The following is a 24,606-nucleotide window of genomic DNA, read 5'->3' as shown; positions in this document are numbered from 1 at the left end:
TCGCGACTTCCTGTCGGAAGGGTTTGCTGCTTGGAATGAAGGGGACGCCAACTCCTCCACGTGCACCCGGCCGTCGGGGTGGAAGTCCTGGGATCAAAAGATAAGGCCCTCTGAACCTGGTCAGGCACAGGGTTTTGCCGTTTGAACTCTGGTACCGCCGGAGAGAAAGTGGGAAGTTCCACCCGGCAAAAAGAACGTCATGGTCCATCTTGGCTGATTAAAGCAGCTCCGCACCCACCTTCCCACCCAGATATATCCCCCCCTTTTACCTGGAAGAACCAAGGCTACAAGAGCCAACTGGTATAACGTGACTGCTCCCTGCCCAGAAGGACAGGAAAGGTGGGTGACTGGCCCATCCCTGGAAGTTTTGGCAACAACGGTTCTTCATAGCCCCTATCTTCAGGGTGATCTGAGGGAGGGGAGAAACCGAGGTTCCTGTATTCTTTTCTTAAAAAGAAAAAAAATGTTTCACGTTCTGCTTTTTACAGGGATGACAGACCCTAAGGATGATGTGTCCAAACACAACCAATAGGAATAATGTATGGCAATATATCATAGGATGCGTCCTCCTCAAAAGCCACTTTCCTCTGCTGCAACTAAGCCTGTGACGAAGCTTCACGTAAGTGTGATCAAAACAATCAGATGTCCCCTATAACCTCTGTTGCCCTCCCTCTGGCCCCATCTGCACTACACATTGAACACAGTGTGGTACCGCTTTAACAGTCCTGGCTTCCCACAAAGTATCCTGGGAACTTTAAAGGGTGAAGGGTACTGAGAGTTGTTAGGGGAGCCCCCTACAGAGCTACAATTCCCAGAGTGGCTTAACAGTCAATCCCTCTTCCCAGGAAACTCTGCAGACTGTAGATCTGTGAGAGGCACAGGGGCCTCTTAACCACTTTTAGTACCCATAACAAGCTACAGTTCCCAGGTTTCTTTGGCTATTTAAAGTGGTATAATACTGTCATTGGGGTTTAAGATGGGTGATTTCTATGAATCCCCTTTCCAGCCTCTGATTTGGGATCTGAAAAGGAAGAAATCTGCTGCACTGGTCAAACTAGTTTCCTTTGTTAATCTAACAGTTTAGCCAAGTCAGCCTGAGAGTTAATGGGCTTTTTCAGTGGTCAGTCTGCATACCCAAAGGCAGGGCTGGCACAAAACTATAGAAGGCCCTTGGGCATCAGATTTCAGTGGGCTCTCAGCAGCGGTAGCACAGTACACTAATGTGGCAACACAGAAAGTGGGAAGGCTGAGCCTACTTTAAGCCTATGCTGGCAGGGGGAGGGATGTTGCCTGGGAGGGTGGCTCCCACTCTGCAATCCACACTAGCACTGTGTTGCAAGGTGCATGGCCCATGACCCGATGTTGGATGCATGGATCGCAGAGCAGGAGCTACATCTACCCATCCCCTACAGCGGGGGCCCCTCTCAGCCACAGGGGCCCTTGGCCAGTGCACAACCTGGCCACCCTCTGGCGCTGGGCCTGTACAAAGGGATGTGGCCAGGCTAGATCCTGTTGCTATTGGAACACTTTTCAGAGGAGATGCCCTCCTCTCCCCATCCTGAAGCCAAGGAGAGGCTTCTGTCCTGCCCGAACTCGAGGAACTCAGTTGCCGGAAGCCTCAGGAGGGGAGAGTGTTCTTGCACTCAGGTCCTGCTTGCGGGCTTCCCCCAGGCACCTGGTTGGCCACTGTGAGAACAGGATGCTGGACTAGATGGGCCACTGGCCTGATCCAGCAGGCTCTTCTTATGTTCTTATGTTTAACTGAAGACTCAGACACAGCTGTAGATTTTTCATTTATTGAAGTAATAGAAAATGTCAGTTCAGAGCACTTCATGAATCTACCTACAGCTTACTCAGAACTCAGCATCCCTCTCTTACTAACTAGGCACAACTTGGCGGCAATAAGACGTTGACTCAGCAATTAACCCTTCCCCCTCCCCCAGCTTAAGTAGGGCTGGGTGGGGGGGCCCTCCTTGCATGTACCCAGAGTCACGGTTGGAGGCTTGTGCGTAAGCACAGACTCCACCTGAGCTGGATTTGTTGAATCTCCCACTTTATCCATCTCCTGGACCTGGGCGAAGGCTGGCCCTCGACTTCTGACCCGTTCTCTGCATGTGGGGACAGCAATCTGGCAGAGGTGCAGGTGCAGGGAGAGGTGCATCAGGTGGAGGAGTGGGCAGCCAGTCCAGGGGTCTGTCCTGGGGGCTGGATGGGATGGCTGGCGGTGACCAGTCAGCATCCAAAGAGGGGCTGCTTCAACATCTCCCCCTTCGCTGGGTCGTTCCCTGACGGGAATGTTCCAGTCCAAGTCTTCCTCGCCTCCTTCAGAGACTGGAGTGGTGCATGACAATACTGCTTTAAATGCATCATGCAGATGTGGCCTGTGCCTGTGACTACGGGTTAGGCAAGCTGCCTTATATTGAGTCAGGCTATTGGGGCCATCTAGCTCAGCAACATCTATACTGACTGGCAATGGCTTTCCATGACTGCAGACAGGCAGTCTCTCTCAGTTCCACCTGGAGATGCCAGACATTGAACTGGGACCTACACACAACGCAGATACTCTGGCACTGAGCCAAGGTCAGTCCTTCCCCCAAACAATCACAGATTCCTTCCTTTTTAACTGCTATTGCCCTTCCCCTGATTCATGGTTTCTACTGGGTTGAATTTTAGACTGGAAGCTCTCTGGGGCAGGGAGCGATCCTCTTGTACTCTGTAAAGTCCTCTGCGCATTGATTACACTACATAAATGATTAGCAATGGAGACCCGGTGTGGTTGAGTGGTTAGAGCGTCAGACAAAGACCTAGGAGACCAGGGTTGAAATCCCCACTTGCCCACGGAGGTCACTGGGTCATCTTGGGCCAGTCACAATCTCTTAACCTAAGTAACCTCACCGCGTTGTTGCAAGGATAATATGGGAAGGGGGAAGACCCACATACACCACCTTGAGCTTCTTAGAGGAAAGATGGGCTATAAATGTATTAAATCGTGAAAAGAATGAATTGGATGAAAGCTAGTGCAGCTTAGGAGGAAAGAGCATCAGATGGAACTGGGAGCCTTGGGTTCAAATCCCTGCTCAGCCATGTAGCTCCCTGGGTGAAACTGAGGCATTCAGGGTCATATCCAGCGTAAAACCATTGAAATGAATAGTCCTAAATTAGTTACACTTGTTAACATCAGTAGGACTAACATTAAATGCAGTCCTCCATTACTTACAGCCTAGTCTACCTCACAGGGCTGTGGCTATAAGCCCAGTAGCTGCTTGAACAGCATCTGATCGAGACAGTTGCAGGGCAGACTGCGAGGCTCCCCATTTGTCTAACTTTCTGAAAAGGCCACATTCCCCCCCCCCTCATGTACAAGAAGACAATCAGCATCTATCAGGCTCTGAAAGAGTTAAAAGCATGACTAATATAGGCAAATGTTGAACATGAAAACGAAGACATTTTCTAGAGGTCAGTGCCTCCACAGTGCTGGAGCTCGGTAAAAAAGGTGTAGGAGGCTGGTGCTGATTAAGAGACCGCATGCTGGGTTGGTATCAGCTTAAACACTTTAGCCTGTTACTGGCTCAGCAGGAGAGAACTGAAGGAACACTTAATTATGAGACTATATTTATGCCTCTGCAAAGCAGGCTTCTATAGATTGGGCACTGAGGACCTGAGCATATGATGCCCGCACCATTGTCTTTGAATTAACCTGAGGTTTCACAGATAATTTAGATTTCTGAATATGTGGGTGTCCGGCGCCCATTTGCACATGGTTATATGAAGCTGTAATTGACAATCCAAGCCGCCCGCGACGGCTCCTTGCCTTATTTTAAATGATTCATGAAGCTAGCCAAGTCACATCTAATTAATACATATTTATGGGCACTGGCAATTTAAGTAATCATCTGGTCTTTGGATAAAGCGAGATGCTTTGGATTTCTCAGTATGGAGGAGTCATTGCAGCATTAGAATCCTCATAGGTATTTAGCAGAAACCTTCTCCCTTTGAGAAATCTGGCCCTTGAAAGTTCCAGTTTGGACTAAGGATGACCCCCCTCCCCCCAAAAAAAATCTGCCTTGAGTAGGACTGAGCTGAAAGTTCTTTTAAGAACTTTATTTTCTGGATTAGAACTGAAGGGCTTCTTGATGGGAACTGGATTCATGAAAATGCCCTCTCCCTTGCAGCGAGTCTTTGTCACCACAGTCATATCAATATCTTTCAAGCATGTGGCTTCCTCCAAAGAATCCTGGGAACTGTCATTTGCCCCTCACGGGGTGACAGTTCTCTGCACCTTTACCAAACTGCAGTTCCCGGGATTCTTTGTGGGGAAACCATATGGTTTAAATGTATAGGGCAGATGTGACCTACTGCTGTAGCTGTGTCTCATGATCCTGTGGACTGAAGTGATGTTCCTCCCTGGCATCCCAGAGGTTGGCAGAAGGTGACATTCCCCTCATCACCACCATCAGGCTCCAAGAAGCATTGTCCTGACTTTAATTTGAAACACGTGAATGCCACATGATCATGCACTCCCTCTGGAACAGGAATGGGGAACCTATGGCCATCCAATTGTTGGCCTCCAACTCCCGTCAGTCTCAGCCAGCACAGGCAGCCATTTGGAGTGGGGATAGTGAGGGAATTTGGTTCACATTCCAAATTCATACTTCCCAAAATGACACCTGAACGGCAATGCAGCTGTCCTTAGAAATGTGCAGTTCTGATTTTGCATTTCAGTATGCTGCTCCCACCCCAAAAATGCATGAACTGAAAATGCATTTGTTGGTGAAAATAACAGAGGGGGGGGGAAATGCATTCTGTTAGGGGAAATTACTTACAAAAAGTGTGGATTAGGCCCAAAGTGACATACAAAGGTGTGTATACGAGGAGAAATGTGCATGAGTAAAATGCTGGTGAATGCTGCAGATCTTAAAAATAAATAAATCACAAACCAATGGGGAAATGGGGTGAGCTGAAGATTGGGAAGGGGGATGAGAAACGGAGAGAAACCAAATGGACAGATTTGCACATCCCTTGTCAGGAGTAGTCCAACATCTGGAGGGCTTTCGGTTCCCTACCTCTGGTCTGTATCAGGGTGAGGAACCTCAGACCTGGGAGCCTCCAGAACCACATTTACACCAAACATTTATTCCACTTTAACAGTCGTGGCTTCCCCCAAAGAATCCTGGGAAGTGTAGTTTGTGAAGGGTGCCAAGAGTTGTGAGGAGACCCTTATTCCCCTCATAAAGCTACAATTCCCAGAGTTCTCTGGGAAGACAGACTGACTGTTAAACCACTTGGCAAACTGTGGAGAATAAAAATCTCCTAACAACTCTCAGCACCCTTCACAAACTAGCCTTCCCAGGATTCTTTGGGGGAAACCATGACTGTTTAAGGTGGAATAATAGTGGTGTAAATGTATGGCGTGATGGTGGCCCAAATGTGGCCCTCCAGTTCTCTTTGCTTTGAGCATATCACGGGCTGCAAAAAAGACAAATAATTGGGTGTTAGAACAAATTAAACCAGAACTGTCACTAGAAGCTAAAATGATGAAACTCAGGTTATCATACTTTGGACACATCATGAGAAGACATGATTCACTAGAAAAGAAAATAATGCTGGGAAAAACAGAAGGGAGTAGAAAAAGAGGAAGGCCAAAGAAGAGATGGATTGATTCCATAAAGGAAGCCACAGACCTGAACTTACAAGATCTGAACAGGGTGGTTCATGACAGATGCTATTGGAGGTCGCTGATTCATAGGGTCGCCATAAATCATAATTGACTTGAAGGAACATAACATCAAGGTCTCTCTATCTAGCCCTCAGGACTCTCACTAGGTGATAAACTCTCCCCAGGCTGCACTCCACACCAGTCCTGCTCCACATCCTTCTTGAATGCTTTTGCCTGACTTGCAATGCGTCCTTGAACTGTGACAATGCCTCTTGCTTGCCTGGGTAGAGATATATGTGTAGAAACCTCAGATTTTTGCACAGGTGGAATGTAACCGACCCTACAAAGGTAAGAGTGACATCCATGGATCTACTCATTTTGCCCCTGGCATGCAGCTTCCCAGAAGGTTTATCACAATGGCCTGAAAAGGGTTTGCCATCTCTGGGCTGTGTTGGCTGAGAGTGCCCCTGCTCCCCCAGGGTTTCACTTCGGAGTCCTTGCCAGCCTTGCCCGGAGATGCTAGGGACTGAATGGTGGATGCAAAGCATGTTCTCAGCCACAAAGCTTTAGCCCTTCCCCAGATCTTTGGGACGTGAAAGGAGGTGTACCAGCCCCCCCCCACCTCACAAAACAGCATCTCTTTCCAGCATCTGCAGTGTGGACAATGATTTGTAGAATGAAACGACATTCACAAATGTCACTGGGCACCTAAAACTCAAAAGTATAGTAAGCTTATGAAGAAGAAACCGCCCTGCACCTCGTCCATGAGAATTCCAGTGAAATTCTCTCCCCTCTTTGATAATTTCTGAATGCATTTTTTTCGTCTTGTTACTTGATGGGGAACGGCTGAGGGAGAAACTGGGGGAGGGGGATATTTTGGCACAGCACTAATTTTGAATGCCTTCCTTTTCCTTTCATCCTGAGTTATATCTTACTCTCCAAGCATTGTCTCTTTTTCCTGATAGCCCTGAAAATACACGATGTAACGGTGCAACATTTGTCCCACACTTTTGAAAGGACGCTCCAAGTTTGCTGTGACATTAATTTATCGCTCTGTGTGTGGCACAATGCAACTGTACCTTGCCTCCACAATGAAAACAGACTCTTGCTCGTCCCAGGTTTCTCTATGCTGTGACCTTGAATGTCAGGGGGAAATATCGCTCTGCACCTTGGTTTTTTTGCTGGACTTTCTCGGCTTTCTTTCCTACCACATTATTACTCGGCACATCTCATAGCTTGCAAGGCCTGACAGAGCTACCAAAGAGTCAGGAGCAGCCCAGCTCATCTCTCAGCTGCATGTCAGAAAGAAGTAGGTCTCTCTGCCATTTTGCACAAAAGGTGAACTTGTGAATGACTGATCCAAATAGCAGAGCTATTTGGCTTCAAGCTAGTGGAGCTGAAGGACAGTGAAACAATTTACTCCTTGCAGAGCTTGGCTTTCTTTAGCAAGCATGGGAACCTGTTTTTCTGCCTCAATTGTGAGACACTTTCAGGATGCAGCTAATTAAAATTATTTTGCGCATGATGCATAGGTATTGGTGCTGTGTTGAAATGGGCTGTACATATGCGTGAGAAGTTTCACGGGAATGTCAAAGGAGTACCCGATTTGGCTTTTTTTATTTTCCAGGAACCATCATGAAAAGGTGGAGGAACTGTTCAGGTCTGAAAGTGATCCCGATTGGTTAGGACTGCCGATTGACTAGCAGAGGAAGCATTGCCTTCACTCTAATAGTCTTCATTTGTCTTTAGTCACATCAGCAGATAGCGGATAGCCAAATATGACTGGCTACATTGTGTCATGACATCATAATGTCCATGACATGATCCCTAATTGGCTATAATCACTCAAGGAGGAATGTAAAGGAAGAGTGGCTGTGAGCAGCCATGAATGACAGTTAAGAACGTAGGAGGTAGGATTAAGGGCTTTTTCTGGAGGAGGATCCCATCTGAAATCACAACTTTCCCAAGACAAAAATCAAAGTTGTGTGCACATGCAATCACACAATGAGTTCTGCATGCCCAAAGGCAGGAGAGGGGCGTCTTTTACAGGCCAAAGTCCACATTCCTTTGTCTGGGGACCACCTTCCATTGGTAGATGGAGCCAGAGAGAAAAAGCAGGGAAGAGCAATAAATGTAAATCACACCTTTGTATGTGGATAACACTTTTTCCTTTGTGCTGTAGGCTACATTTCAATCACATGAAAGGTGGAGTGGGAGAGAGGGAGTCTTTAGACTCTTATTTCCAAACAACAGCTTTTCCTGTCACATTACAAAAGAAACCTTTAGAAGCAGTGTGTACTGTGGCATGAGGATCTGCTGCTAAAACAAAGAAAGGACTCACCAATACACTGGAGTAGGCCCAGTCTCTTGGGGCTGCCTAAAATTGTGCTTTGGATCATGGCCTGAATGGCAATTTGCAACATACCACATGAGCATCCATTTTGCCTCTGCATTTCAGAAGCACCTTCAGATATTACACAGACTCTCTCTCTCAGCTATTTATAGCTAATCCCTTCATATATTCAGTCAACTATACTTGAAACTAATGAGGCTCTTTGCTTGCTACCACAACTGTTTTAAGGAGGCTAGTCCAGAATGCTACTCCTCTAACGGATAATAGAACCCGTCTTCTGATCCCCAGCCCTGGATGATTAATGGGCATATTAATGGACTCGTATTATGAAAAATCCTAATTCAGCAAGCATGGGATTTGTTGCCAAAGGGTTAGGAGCCGTGCGAGCACCTCATCCCTTCATTTGCACATCAGAGACACGAAGGGTGCCCTGCGCAACCTGTAACATTAAGGACGCTGACCCCAGATCCACTGATGTTGTTAAAGCTCTGTCAGATAAGGTCCTTTGGCGTTTACCAGCCACCTTTTTGAACACTGCAATAGCCATTTGCCGGTTGGTTCCAACTATCTTTATTTCATTCTCTTTTTCACCAGCCATTTCAGAAATGGAGCCTGTATGCCGATCCTCTCTTCTCCCTCCCCCACCCCCTGTCCAGGTAAGCAAAGAGGGCTTAATTTTAATGGAAAACTCTCCCCCTCCCCTTAAGTACCGATAGATCCCTGCTGTTGTGTTTGACAAATAGGCTCCAGAAAGAAGCTCAATCTAGATGTTGTGTGTAACTTTATCTTATTCCCTTTTGAACACAACTGTTCTTGTAAAGCGATCTCTCAAATGCCTAAAGTCATTACACTTTTTCCCTTTCACATTGTACCTCTGTAAATGTCAGGCATAACTACATTTTTATTTGCGGAGATACCACCAGTATGAATGAGCAGGAAAAATGCCCAGTGTCCCCCACCTCCACTCTTTACCCTGTGAGCTTTCTGCTAATATGATTTGTTGAACAAATTGTTCCATTAATCTGGGGATGTTTGACAGAGTGAGAAAATAAGTGCCGAAGTGAGAAGATTCACAAGAATCGGAAATCTCGGTCCTCTCTTTCTCAAGGTAAATAGTTATTATATCAGGGTGTCAGGCTGGCGAAATGGATGTGCTCACATTCCCAGTTTGTAAATGTCACTTTCCTCTAGCCCATCAGGGTGACAAATGAGGTGTGGGTTACAGTAAGAGTTCATTCCTTGACAAAGTTCTTGCTGGTTTATTTCAGCAAGAAGGCAACCGTCTTTCGTTTGCCTCTACCCTTCCCACCTCCAGAAATAAAGCTCCTTAAGGTTAAAAAAGGAAAGAGGGAAAAGATGCCCTGTGTGGTTCTAATTAAACCAAGGGATGCAGAAATGAAGAATCATGCACTGGATTTTGGTAGACAGTCCATCCACCCCCTTCCATTGGGCACTTCCATTTCCCACTTCAAGTAAAGGCCCCGGATATTTTCACACTTGTGCATTTCATTTGGCCATGCACTGCATCTTGGGTTTTGTAGTCTTTCCAGCCATGGTCACTCAGCATATGTCAACACAAGATCCATTGCGTCTTGTGTGATCATATAATAATTTTAGCATGGTCCTGTGCCATTTTGAAGGTATAACAGTGAAAAAAAAGCCTGAAACAAGTCAATGCATGATAACTGGAATTTCTCATGGCCGTCACTTAGGATGATCTATTAAGAACATCCTGAGATTACCAAAGTAAGTGCTGAAGAAGCCCTATCTAGAGCAACCCTATGCTGCATCCCAGAGTATGGGACATGGAATAATGGGCTCAAGTTGCAGGAAGCCAGATTTCAACTGAACATCAGGAGAAACTTCCTAACGGTTACAGCAGCACAACAATGGAACCAATGACCTAGGGAGGTGGTGCGCTCACCAACACTGGACGCATTCAAGAGGCAACTGGGCAGGCACCTGTCAGGTATGCTTTAACCTGGATTCTTTCACTGAGCAGGGAGATGACTCAATGCCCTTATAGGTCCCTTCCAACTCTACTTTTCTTTGTTTCTATGGAATCAGACAGTCTTACAGGTACATGTGAAGGATCCCTCACCACAGATGTCTGTGCTGCATGCGCAAATGCTTGGGAGGGTCTCATCAGCATACATGCCGGACGTTAGGGGCATGGCTACTCAGTACATCTCCTCTCCCTGCTTTTGCACTGCTCTACATGGGAGCTATAATGCCTAAAGACCATGTTGAATTGGCATTACCACAGTGATGGAGCCAAACCCTCATCGCCAGAACCAGCAGCTATTGAGTCAAGGCCATTAATGCAGCTGTGTGTATGCGCCACCATCAGCAAATAAAATCTTGTCAACGGCTGCCTAGCTGTACTTTCATCTGGGCAAAAGATTGGACTGATCAGCCATTTCTGAACTCACAAAGCTGGTTAAGATGTATGTTGGTGCAGTCATCTTTGTTCATAAAAGAAAAACATGAAAAAATTGGACCGCTGACTTGTTGCACATGAGTGGGAAAGGATAAGTGCATTGAGATTTCATATTTCTTTAGTTGGCTTCTTGTTGAAGAGGACATCAAACAACATTCCCCATTTCTCGGTCTCCCTTGCCATTGTGTTCAATCTGGCACATATCAGATATGATCTACTTTCGCTGACACCTGTGTCAATATTTATTGAACACTTGGTCACCTGAGCTGAGGATTTAATTCTTTGTGGGGCTTGTTTGTTAATTGCCACACTGAGGCTCATTAACGACAAGGCGCATAAGCCCATCTTCTGACAGGTAATTGATAGGGGGATCAGAAGGCTTGACAAGAAACAGAATGGTTTTGCTTTGATTTCTTCCGCTGATGACTTTGAGTGAATGACGCATGGGTTTATGGAGCAATGGAAATTCTTCAAACGGCAAGTGGCCTTTTAATCCCAGAAAGGTAAGTGCTCCAAAAGAAATTAGTCAAGGAAAGGAAACGAATTATATACCTCTTTTCCTCCAAGAAGCTCAAGGTGGCATCTGTAGTTCCCTACATTTATTCTCAAAACAGCCCTATGAGGTAGGTTTGGCTGAAACAGAAAGGGAGTGTGCGCTTGTGCACAAAGAGAGAGGATAACTCAGTGATATTCACAGCTGAGTGAGAATTTGACTATGGCTCTTCCCACTCTTTGCCCAACACTATAAACACTTGTCAGATTTCAGACCTGCCAGGTGATGGAAGTAGGGATGGGAGAATGTATCAATTTCTTCAGTTACCAGTTTTAGCATTTTTTCAGTCTTAAGTTCAATTCTCCAAATTTCTACATCACTTCCCCCTCACTCTTCCTCCACACAGAGAGTGTTAACTTACACAATGGGCTATGCAAAGGTCAAGTTAACATAAAATTTAGTGTGAACATCGGGAATTGAATAATTGGCATATTTTTTGTTTCATAAGAAGAAAAGGATGTTAAGGATACAGCAAACAAGGGGATACCAAGGGTAAAACAAACAAAATAGTTTAGGGTATAACTAAGAAGTTAAACGCTAGTATGAAGCTTGTTTTCTGAAAAATTCAGTTTTACTCTTGTATCACAGCTACACCATTATGAAGAAGGGGGGGTAGAAACAGAGTAAGAGTGCATTGCAATGCAACCATAGTCAAGCCTTTAGGGGAAATGGTGCTGAGAACAATATGCCTAACTTTCTTGTTAAAGTCAATGAGAATGAGTCTTTGACTTTGTAAAGTATTTACTGCATAATGATAAACATGCAAGAAAGCTCTCTGAATGGTAGGTTCATAATGCAGCTTTTCAGAGAGAAAATAAAAAAATCAGAGTGTGTTTTTTAAACTCCTCCTTGAAGGTCTCTCCCTCTGGTCTTGTTGCTAACCTTTAGATGATCCTTCCTGTTGGACAAATGAAGTAAAACGTTTTAACTGGTTAGTATATAAAGGACTAACTAAGCAATTGGACACTAATTGTGGAAAGTAATTGGATTATTTGTTTTTTTTTACTGGTTGCTGGATTGATTTGTCTGCCCAGAAATCCTGAAAAGGCCTCATGCTGAGCTGCACACTTAGGGAAAATCAGAAATTAGGCCTGAGTTACAGCCTAAGTGGTCAGCCAGCCAGTTAACTGTAGTGTGCACAGCACTGTTTCTATTTCTCTAGGTCTATTTTCATCTTTTGCCATCAAGTATTCAAGAAAAAGAAGATGAAATTGCCACTATGATTGTGAGTATAGTGAATATTTCCAAAAAAGGTAACTTAGGGTGGGTTTTTTTATATTAGTTTAAGTTATTTTTTATTTCACCCTTTAGCAATAAGCACACAACCCTGCTCTACTCATCATCATAATAAAAAAAATTCTTGCTGGCTGAGGAGAGACCTCAGGGGGACAGTGCTCCCATTTGCCCCACCCTGGCTACAGGGCTGCAACAATTTATTTATTTATTATTTATTTATTAAATTTATATCCCGCCCTTCCTCCCAGTAGGAGCCCAGGGTGGCAAACAAAACACTGAAAACACTCTAAAACATCTTAAAAACAGACTTTAAAATATATTAAAACAAAAATCTTTAAAAACATATTAAAACAAAACATGTTTAAAAACATCTTTTTTAAAACCTCACTATTTCACACATGATTCTAACTACATGGGAGAATTGACCACCCAAATAGGGCTTATTATTTGTGCAATTTTAGCTGTTTGTCGTTGTTTGCTTTTTTTTTTTTTTTTACTGTAGTATAATGTTTTTTGTAAGCGGCTTTGGATGAATTTGTATCCTTCAAGCTTGAGTATAATAAATTGCATTGTTGTTATTTTACCTGCCCTTCGCCATAGGTTACAACAATATAAAAAATGCAAGATTATAGTCAGTTAATACCATTTGCAATTGGAAGAATGTGGTGCATACAATGAAAGCTATACAATGAAGGTCCAAGATCCACCTCTGTGGGGAGGAAATCCCACAGGTTAGCTTAGGGGCTCCCACAGAAAATACCCTCTCCCAGGCCACTGACCCCCTTCCCCCCAAAAGAAAACTTCAAAGGGCAACAGAAGTACCAAGAGGGCATTCTGCTGATCTTAACACCCGAGAGGGTTTGTGGGGATAAAGGTGGTATTTCAGATATTTGGAGCAAAGGTGAATGTTCTTGTCACTGTTATTATTCCTGCAATGCAACCCTATAGCCAGCTCAGTGATTTTATTGGGGTATCAAGGCTCTTTATATTTAGGAAAGTTTGTAGATACAGATATAATTTTAAAGTAGGCACAACTGAAGTTGCATGATAGGATCCCAATTAATTTCATGTAAGCTAAGAAGCCAGCTTTAGCAGGTTCATCTGGCACCAAACCAGATGCTAAGCCTGTAGGCTTAGAGGCAGTGGTTTCCTACATCTCATGACATTGGATAGGCAAGTTTGGCCTCTGGATTAAGGGCTGAGATCCAGGTCTATACCACACAGTAAGGAATTGAAATGTGTTGATAGACAGAGAAATTTACAAAGCTCTTTTGCAGTGTGAAACAAGAAATTATGAGAAATCTGTCTTCAAGATAAACACACACATATGCTCCCCACCACTTTACGCTTTACAAGAGAGAGTATTCTTCAATGGAGACATTTAGTCATTGCTAGAGATGGAAGGGTCTGTCCATTGCAGTTCTCTCAGTTTTTCAGTTTTCTAACCTGGAACTCAGTTCTCCACATTTCTGCAGCAATTTGCATTTTTTAAAAAAATCTTCTCGAACATTCCTCAGCATTTCAGTGTGAATTTCTCCTAACAAACACATTTTTGTATGCAGTTTTGACTAATGTTTATATTTTTGCCAGCACTTTATCCTAATATAATGCATTTTGCAGGTTATTTTCGCTCATATATTCATTTTTACATACCCTTTCCCCCTAATACGTGCATTTTTGTAAACATTGGTTGGAGAATTGCATCGCAAAATTCAGATAAGTGCAGATTTTGAAAGATGGCTGTGTTTCGGTTCTCATGTTGTTTCTGAAAGTCTGAATTTGATAGATTTGGCTTTAAATGTGGGCTGAACTGAATTTCTCCCCCATCCTTAGTCCCTGTATAGTGTCTCTCTAAAGAGAGGAAATATTGCTTTAAACATCTCCCTCCAGTGTACTATATTTGGAAAGGATAACGGATTGGAATCAAGAATCCAGACTGGACAGACACAAGCAAAGCATCCATTCTGATAATGCCTGGGGTGTATCTGGAGGGAAATTTACTATGCTCCAGAATTTTGGTGGTGATAGTGGGTTGTTGTCATGGCTCACCGATTTTGGAAATGGGGGGGAGTCCTAATCACCATCTCATTTGTGAAATGCCTCATCCTTAGTGAAAGCTGGCTTTAACCAGGGGTGGGAACTCTCAGGGCCGAAGGCCAAAAGTGGCCCTCCAGGCCTCTGTATCTGGCCCTTGGCGTTCTCCCCAGACACACCCCTCTCCGGCCTTGCATCACACTCTCCTGGAGTGCACTCAGGTCCCACTTTTGGGCTTCTCATAGGCATCTGGTTGGCCACTGTGCGAACAGGATGCTGCTCAAGGTGGGCCACTGGCCTGATCCAGCAGCCAGGCTCTTCTTGTGTTCTCATGAGTACTTTCTCCTGGTTGGAATGTGTCCTTGAGCAATGATGATGCCCCTGACTTGCCTGGACTGGAGACAGAGGTGTGGGGGTGAGAGTGTGTAGAAACTACTAGCCTACTGACAAAGGTAAAATTGACGTTCATTACTCCACCCACTTTTGCCTCCAGCCTGCTACTTGCATGCACCACCCAGAAGGTTGCTCGGGGGAATGCAGCCCTCAGGCTGGAAAAGGTTCCCTGACCCTGCCTTAGACTGATCATTTATCTCCAATCAAGAGTGCAGATGGGGAGGGAGGTTTCTATCTCATAATTTCCCCCATCATTCCTTCCATCACACATTCCCCAAACACTGCCTGAAACATAGAAAGGTGGCAAGATGCCCTTCGCAGTAGAGGTTCACAGACCTTGACCTCACTAGACATCAGTAGAAGGATCTGGAAGCAGAGAAATGGATGTCAACCCACCGCTTTTTCGTGTCCTCTCGGCCACGATAAATTAAAACATTTCAGGAACACAGGTGAGCTTGTTTGTATAAAGGCTTTATTATCCCGTGCATATTTTTTTAACCACAATCTGCCTGATTCCTAATGTGACCTAAAGAATGAGCTGGGGATTTATTACAAATTCAAGTCAGTAAGCTTTCTGGCTGAGCAATTAATCACTGACATGAAGGAATTTCTCCTCTCCAGGTGGGGAGCCCATCCAAAAACTAAGAAAAATAACCGGGCTAATTAATTCTTATCTGCAAAGAGCAATTAGATAAATGACCTTTTCTATATAAAAAAAGGGACTGTCACCCCTAGCAAAGAGTTTGGCTCTTAAATAGAATAAAGCGACTGAACGTCTCTTTGCTGGGTCCTCTCTGCTATGAAATTGAGATCACAGAAATGAAAATTAGGGAGGAGGGTAAAAGAGAAGGGAATAGGTTAATTAGAGCTAAGATTATATACAACTATGAGTCATGTGGAAAATCTTGTCAATGTTCCCCAGCAATTTTCCATAAATGCTTTCAATAAGTTTATTCACCAAGAGCATGGCTTGTGGCAATAAGATGGACCACATCCTGTTCAGCCACTCCTTCTGAGAAAGGCCCTGGCCATTTTTTCATGAAGGCATGTTTCACTCCCGTTGTCACTGCATCATGGGTTTTGTTGTCTTGACACATTTCATAGATCTCATACATGATGAATACATGCATACAAGAAATGGATTGGCACAAAAGGGTTAAGAAATAATGCTCTGCACATCATGTATAGTGGAAAGGTCTTATAGGGGTTCTACTGTCTGGATGGCAGTCTACCACCCCCTGATGCCACTCCCCCCTCCCCATGGAAAGGTTATTCTTTTCTGTCATGGAAAAAATGGGGAACCAACAGGAAATGGGACATGTAACATATGCTTCATCAGGTTCTGACCAAAAATGCATCTATTAGGGGAAAGTGTGCATACAAATGAATATATGAGTTGAAAGGACATGCAGAAATGCATTACATGATGAGGACTTGCTTGCAACAATGCATACATTAGTCAAAATTGCCCACACAAAAGTGATTATTAGGAGAAATTCACACTAAAAGTGCTAGAGAATTTTCAAGAGGATTTTTTAAAAACCAAAAATGTAAATTGCTGCAGAAATGTGGAAGACCAGGAAAATGAGAAACTGAGAGGACTGAAATGGACAGATATTTCCATGTTACATCTAAGCTGATGACACTACAATGCACCTCACCAACATGGGAGGACAACCAATGATGCTCCTGCAAATGATCTCAGTGTTCGAGCTGGGATAGAAGGGTTCAGGCGGCCCCTACCAGGAGGGAGCAAAGCAAGGTGGTGGGGAGGTCAGTGTGGTGCTAAATGTATAGATGGACCCAATCTGGCACTCCTGCTGGTGCATTTGCATCTTGACAGCCTCCCCATCCCTTCGCCCCTCCTGGTAAACAACAGTCCCCCACCTGCCAGGAAACTCATGTAGCAACTGTGCCCCACCTGGTAGGTTCACTTCTGTCCGGGATCGCCCACTAGATCATCCTAAGCAAGGCGGGAAAGGAAACTTATCCAGTACAGCTTTCAGAGCATCACTCTTTCACCTTTCCCTGACCCCATCTGCCAGCTCTGCTCTTGGCTTCCCAAAGCATCTCTGCGCAATGTAAAGTAGCATAGCCATTGTTGTGACACATTCTCTTGCAACTCGCTTGGCTGGGCTGTAACAAACAATGCCCTAGTTCCCTGAGCAAGTGGCATCTGCCAGCCAGTCGATGCCAATAAGCATGCCACCTCCACCCAGAAGCATGGTACCCTGCCATTTGTGAATGACACAACACCAAAGCAGACACTGGCGCCATTGATTCAAACTTATCTGAGCATTTAAAGGTATAAGCCTGGATGACTGGTCGTGAAACACTAGAGCAGGAAGATTAAGACTATCCACTCTGGTTGTAATGAATCCTTTGCCTGCAAGGAAATGAACTGACGCAAATGCAACAATTTCCTACCAACACCTCCCCCAACTCCCCATTCACCTCTCCATGTGCACGTCCATGCACAAATGGCACTTGCCCCAGAGCCAGAGCTGTTAGCATAAGAAAGATCCTTGGTGAGACAAGAAGCCAGCAGAAAGTCTGGAGACATGCTTGGTTGCTGTTTCTAAGATGCCTTTCTTTGCAGTGAAATGTGCTGTCTAAAAACAGCAAGTGTTGGCGAGAGAATCTTGGACTTCTGTTGGAGGCTAGTGTGGCTAAGGTTAGTGGAACCAAATGTGTCAGGGTTTGTTTGGGGTTGGCATCCAAATTAGTTACAGAGATGGGGAAACATAGGTCCGGGGATTGAAGATGGCCCTCTAGGCCACTCTCTCTCTCTCTGGCTCTTGGGACTCCTCCCCTGCCACAACCCCTGTCATTAAGCCACAGTCTTCGTTGGCCCTGCTCTGGGAACCCCACAAGTGCCTTGATTGGTGATTGTCCCTCTTGTTTGCTGTCCTGCATGGAACTCTGTCCTTTGTCTGACTGGAATGTAGCCTGCTATACAAAAATGTATGAGTCTCATCCATTGCCTCATCCACTCTTTTGCTTCCGGCCCTTCTCACCACTTCCATGTGCCCCCCCAGTTGTCCATGAATGAATGTGCCCCTCATGCTCAAAAGGTTCCCCCACCCCTGCACTAAAGTCACAGTGTCTCCAGTGTGGGCTTTAGGGGAAGACCACATTTTTTACCTTACTCGCAGTTGCTTGTTGGCACCTACTGGCAGCCTTCTTCCTATAGTGCCCTACTGACAATCCCTTTCCAGCGATTGCCCTACCAGGTCTTCCTCTGTTTTGGGGAGCTAAGGCATGCCATTGTTGGGAAGTTTGTTCCATGTTCCTGACATTCCCTTCCCTGTTAATATTTGTATTTTATGTGATCTTTCACACAGTGTCAAGCCACTTCTGGAAATACAGCAGAATCAAGTGGACATTTAGCAGTTATTTCCATGTGAATTGCTTCCACGGGGGGAAATCCATTTGCAGCCTGTTAACCTGAAAAATCATGGGAGTTCAGCATTTTCTTTTCCCTGGGCTTTTCTTGGAATCACACCACTCCCACTCACGTAACAAAATTTGGAGTGGTATCCTGGCATACAGAAGAGTGCATGTGCAGAGTGGTGGAGTCTGACATTCCCCTTGATGTCCATTGTGTCACACTACATGCCTTCTGATATGAATGAAATGTAGCACAATATGATGGTATAGTGATTAAAAAAACCCCACAGGTCCATCACTGCCCAAGGTCACCCAGTGAGCTTCATGGCCGAGTGGGGATTTGAATCCTGGTTTCCTAGGTCCCAATCTAACCACTACGCCACGCTGTCTTGAAGCCTGCATGCTTCCTCATTACAGCCTGGGTTACCCCACAAACTGTCAGTCTTGGTCTCATGCTTAAGCCATATTCACACCAGACATTTAGTCCACTTTTATTCCACTTTAAAACATCATGGCTTCCCCTAAAGAATCCTGAGGACTGTAGTTTGTTAACAGGTGCTGAGAATTGTTAGGAGACCCCCTGTTCCTCTCATAGAGTTCTCTGTGCAGAAGGATTGACTGTTAAAACCAGTCTAGGAACTGTAGCTCTGTGAGGGGAATAGGGGTCTCCTAACAACTCCTAACACCCTTCACAAACTACACTTCCCAGGATTCCTTGGGGAAACCATGACTGTTTAAAGTGGGATAAAAGTGAAATAAATGTCTGGTGTGGACGTGGCCTTACATTCATACCTCCGTTGTCCACTGAGGTGTTCCAGCATGATTCATAGACAGTTTTTCAGCTACTGACTAAATCCATCCACGTACTGACTAAAACCAAACCAACCTAGTTGGATAGGAAGTAAAATCAGGAGATTCCTTTATGATGGACCCCCCCCAAAAAAATCTGGTCTCTATATGAACATAAGAAGAGCCTCCAGGATCAGGCCGATGGCCCATCTAGTCCAGCATCTTGCGCTCACAACCAGATGCCTCTATGGGAAGCCCACAAGCAGGACCTGAGCGCAAGACCACTCCCCCCACCTGTGGTTTCCAGCAACTGGTTTTCTGAAATGTGCTGCCTCAACTATGGCGGAAGAGCATAGCCATCAGAGCTAGAAGCCACTGATAGCCTCATCAATGAGCTTTTTTTTTTCTTATTACTTTGTAGTCTCCTTGCGAACTGAGTTTTCAGCAAAGGTTTGGAAGATGTTCTTCCGTTATATAAACAAGGACACTTATTTTTAATAATTTACATAGATCCTGTCGACCTCAACAGGGTATTTTAATGAATAACTTATTGGACGTTGTCACCTAGTAACGGGTCAGCTTCCCCTTTGCATTTCATTTTGAAGGGGGCAGAACCAGTCTTTGATTGGATTAACAGGAATGAAACTGCAGGGATGAAATTATAAAATATCCAACTGTTATTTCTATAATGCCTCCTGCTTACAAACGAAGCTCTGATTTTTATCACAGCGGACTCAGCATCTCTGTGCATAAGCGCCTCTCTAGACTCTGAGGCGGGCAGAGGGGAGAGGACGTATTTCCCTGAATTAAGAGCACCTTTCATCTTTATCTCTCAGTTTATGTGCTGATTAGACCTCTCTTTTCAAGGGGTGGATCATCCTTGCTTGATCCCAGGAAACCTCAGAAGGCTCGCAACCAAAGGAAGGGATCTGGCTTCTCCAATGAGTTGAGTTTCAGGGATAATCCCCCCCTTTTTTTTTTCTGGAGAGCCTATGCTTCAGTAGCTGAAATGATTGGAGATGCCTGAAGCCCTTGCACAGCCGAACGGATGTAAGCATCATTTTGGCTGACAGGTTTTCCCTACCCCATCTGCAGTTGCAAGGGAATCATTCTATTTCCCAGGTCTCTCAGGATGGGAAAGGTCTTGTGCATCATTACTGCTAGGCAAATGTAACTGACTCTATCACATACCCTAATTCACTTGCCATAATTATAGGTTGCTCACTCTCTGCGTGTGCGTGTGTGTGCAATTTATTTATTTTTGTTCTTATCAGTCATAAATAAAGTCCAGGTGAATCACACAGGAAAGTAATATTTGAATTATTATAGAAACCCTGATGGCTGCCCTTCATCGCGCGCAGCAGCAGAATCTAAACTGATCCAGCATCCTGTCCGGCATCCACAGAAGAGTTCAAGGAAACTGGTTATGTCAATGTCCAAAGGTACTTGCAAAAGATGGAGAGATGGCAATTAATCCCACACGCTCTGTTCCCACCAACACCACCCTCAGCTGACAAACAGGGCGATTTAATGTTCTCTCCCTGTTTAACTGGGTGCAAGCTGGAACTATGCTGAGAAGCTACCTTCCAGGACCTAGCAAAGCTCTATAAGGATGTGGCAAAATAAAAGTCAGGCCAAGAAAAGGAAACACATATGAACACAGACCCAGGAGTAGGAGCGCAGGCATCTCCCCATTCATTCCGCTGACAGTGCTTTTGCAACTTAAAGCTGTTTTATTAATTATGTTTGACATTTCCTTAATTAGTTTCATTTACAGCCCATCAGCCCCTACCAGACAATAGCCCCATACATCATTTTAGTCGAGGACTGGGAAGACTACAGCTTTTTTATTATTTATTTTTTTAGAGAGAGAGAGAGAAGGAGAAAACAATAACAAGAGGTTACTTTTCTGTTCAAACTAAACATAAACAGATTGTTGTGCCCATGGCACAAGCTGCTTGGAATTTTGTCCTGTGTAATGCGCACAGTCTTTCCAAATTTTACACAATGCTTCATCCTCATTTTCACAGTTATTCTGAAATTTGTTTTTCACAGGGAGGCTTTAACCTGGTTGAAAAAAAAATGCAAAATGTGATAGCAGGAAGAATTCAGCTTCCTGAGAAGATTAGGTGCTGCTGCTGCTCTATCTTTGCACATTTGTAGCCCATGTATTGTTGGTTTTCTTGCTATTTTAAAAGTAAGTTTCTAGCCCTTATCATTCTTCTTCTAATTTAAAGCAAGTTTCTAGCAATTTTATTTATTTCAATTTCAAAAAGCAAGTTTCTAGCTATGATTAATTCTTTTAATTTATAGCTTTATTATAATCACCACCACCACGAAATATGCCATGAATGGTAAAGATCCTGCCCCTTCCTTGTCCTTTCCAGTTTAACCTCTCCTTCTGAGAGAAGGAGTGAAAGATCATTGCAGGGCTAGGCCTTTGCCAGTGCCATAATCAAGCTACAGACCATTTGTAGAACATGCTTAGGTAGTCTTTTCCTAAGCATCCTCTCCTGTTTCCAGTGTTTGGCTAGCATTCTCTTTCTAGATCCTCTAGAACATCGAGAGAAGCTTGCTTCCTAAAAGGAGGGGCAGCTGGCAGCTGCCAAATCAAATGTCAGGACCCCCTGTGAAGTTATGCTTTAAGGAGAGAGGTCTGAGAGTTTTTGTATGCTCTGCATTTTAGGCACTTGCTGGACCAAAATGTATCCACTGCTCATCCTTCTCAGAGCAAACTCACTGAAGTTAACAAACGTAGGTGCATTCATTTCAATGGGTCTACTCTGAAGTAGGACTAGCACTGGGATACATCCCACACTTTTATTTTTTTTCCCAGTTCTCCAAATGCAGTTGTTCTTGGCTCAAAGAATGTGGCGAAATGAATACAAAAATGTGTGTTTTAAGTAACATGCAAAATGATGCAGAAATGGGATGGAACAGAATTAATGAATGAACACATACAAAAATTGTGACAGATCACGAAGAGACTGACTCATCTCTCCTAGCTTCAACTTCTATTCGTATGTAAAGGGGGGGAATGAATCATATAAATGTCACCATGTTGCGTTGCCATCCAAGAAAACTTTTCTGAGACATTTCAGCCGAGTTCTCAAAGCTAGCCAGTTGTCCTCAGGTGTGATGGAAGACACTATCCTGCTGCCAACCTTGAAATAAGACACAACAGCTGACTTGGTCGGCTTTTATACATGGAATGGATGGAGGGCGCCATCTTGTCCTTTCCTTCAGGCAGTAAAAGAGTTTGGGGCTGGTATACATGCACATGCTCTCTCTCTCTCTCTCTCTCTCTCTCTCTCTCTCTCTCTCTCTCTCTCTCAAGTTCAGAGTAGGCAAGACCCTTATTGCATAAGAGTTTGTACATTTGAATGTAACAATCTCTTTTCATGTCTATATGGAATGTCGCTGCCTATGTTCATTGGTAACGAGCAAAAGAAGGCACATCACTGAGCAAGCCAGCCTCAAGAGTGGCACAGGTATTCCCGTGCAAAGTGCTGAGGAGCTTCCTCATAAATGCTGTGTAAGTCCACTTCATCTGGTGATCCTTTAATCAAAATTCGCTCGGATGTGTGGCTGACTCGGGATAGGGGGAAATTTGTTTCGTTTACATTTTAATGCAAAACTCCCTAATTTGTACTTCCTGAAGCAATACATGAACCAAAACATAGATTTCCTCCAAAATTTTCATTTTTCCAAATTTGTGATGCAATGCTCCAACCACATCATGTGCGCACAACTGTGCATGAGCTGCATCCAGAGTTAGTCACGCTCACAGTAGACCCACTGAAATTAAAGGATGTGAGTTACTTAGGTCTAGGGATGGGCAAGAAATTCGATTCAGTTTGCATTTCAAGACAAATCTATCAGATTTGCACTTTCTGAAACAATATGAGAATAAACAGTATGAAATGTCTCAGAGCCATCCTTTTAAATGTGCACTTATTCGGATTTTACAATGCAATTTGCCAATCAAACAATCAAACAATGCACATACAAAAATGCTAGGGGAAAGCGTGCATAAACATGACTATATAAGTGAAAATAACATGCAAAAATGACAAGAAATTGCTTGCCAAAATGTGTACTTTAGTCAAAATTGCCTACAAAAAGTGTGATTGAGAAATTTGCACTCAAATACTGGAGAATTTCCATGAGGATTTAAAAATAAAATTGTTGAAATGTGGAAAACTGAATTTAAGATTAAAAAACCGAGAAACTAAGAGGATTGAAATTGAGAGATCTTTCCATGCCTACTTAGGTCCATTAATTTGAATGGGTCTACTCCAAACAGAATTTAGTTAGATGCATCTCTACATTAGGATGCATAAAATGCACATATTAGTGAAAATAGCGTACAGAAATGCAGTTATAGTAGGGAAATATGCTTGCAAAAATGTGTATATCTGGAGAAATTCACAATAAAACACTGATGAATTTTCATGAGAACTTTTTTTAAAAAAATCTGCAAGATGATGTGGAATTGTGGAGAACTGGTTTTAAGACTGGAAGGAAAAATGAGTAACTGACAGCAGCAGAAATTGACAGGTTGGTCTATTCCTTATGTTGACAACAGATGACAGCCAGGAACAGTGATAACATTTGGTGTTTCTGCAGCTGTAACTCCAAGGCATCAGGTAAATTTAGTATTCAGTTTCAGAAAAGACATGGAAAGAGTGTAATAAAGCAAAAGGGCTGAATCTGTTGCTTTTATAAAAAAAATGGTTTCCGGTGGATGTCTGTTCGCTCACCAATGAATCCAAAGAGGGAAAGATAGGAAAGGATCTGAACCCTTTGAGGTTAACATGCCGTGAAACAACATCAGTAACCCAAGATGGACATTATTAAGAGTCAGCCAACCTCACTCAGAAAGAACCAGCATGTGCCCAGAACAATACCCGAGGGTCTTTTCTGGTCCAGTGGGTATATGAATTTCACCTCCGCTCTTGATCTCTCCAAATTTTTATCTGAACTGTTTTCTCTGCTTGGAAGGAATTTGAAAAAAGAAAAGAAAAGAAGACCAATAGCCACCCTAGTAGCAACTGAATGCATCTTATCACCCCTTCCCTTACCATCGCTTTGTGTGCCTCTCTCACACACTGCTGCTCTCAGCAGCATCTTTGGGGAAATGCTCCTGAGCAAGATAAGAAAGAACAAATAAAGGAAGGAAAAAACAGAGAAACACAGGGACACGTGCACGGAAACAATGGAAACAAAGCAGCTAAGTGCCTCCACTTATTTCCACCAAGAACTTAACTGGTATACAAAGTCCTATGAAGAATAAACTTTCTCCCCACCTCACCCAGAAGGACTTAATTCCATCTTTCATATCAAGCACTTCTTTTCTCAGGGACTATTATGTTCTCTAGTCGAGCAGCTTTTGAACTTTCCATCTTCAGACACCCTTGTCCAAATCCATTGGCCCGGTTAAGAGCCCTTGTCCATTGTCCATGGATGTCATGTGCATTAGAAAGGATTCTAGGACATAGTCTAGGCCAGCCTTTCCCAACTAGTGGGCCACCAGATGTTGTTGGACCACAATTCCCATCTTTCCTGACCATTGGCAATGCTGGCTGAGGCTGATGGGAGTTGTGGTCCAACAATATCTGGTGGCCTACTAGTTGGGAAAGGCTGATCTAGGCAGTGTTTTTCAACCTCAGGCTCTTAGATATGGCTGGACTACAGCTCCCATCATCCCCAGCAAGCTTAGCCAGGGCTCAAGAATGATGGGAGCTGTAGGCCAATAACAT

General features: G+C 44.0%; 1 long non-coding RNA gene across 1 annotated transcript; it reads left to right on the top strand.

The window, feature by feature from the left end:
• Positions 1-20,131, top strand: LOC133369705 (uncharacterized). The gene is made up of 6 exons (XR_009758954.1): positions 1-339; positions 489-619; positions 8,604-8,665; positions 12,165-12,227; positions 17,265-17,339; positions 18,010-20,131. It is a non-coding gene; the product is annotated as an uncharacterized LOC133369705 (long non-coding RNA).
• The last annotated feature ends 4,475 nt before the right edge of the window (positions 20,132-24,606 follow it).

Source organism: Rhineura floridana, chromosome 14, assembly GCF_030035675.1.
Source record: "Rhineura floridana isolate rRhiFlo1 chromosome 14, rRhiFlo1.hap2, whole genome shotgun sequence".
NCBI lineage: Eukaryota > Metazoa > Chordata > Lepidosauria > Squamata > Rhineuridae > Rhineura > Rhineura floridana.
Note: the sequence above shows the minus strand (reverse complement) of the source record. Positions and strands in the feature narration are given on the sequence as shown.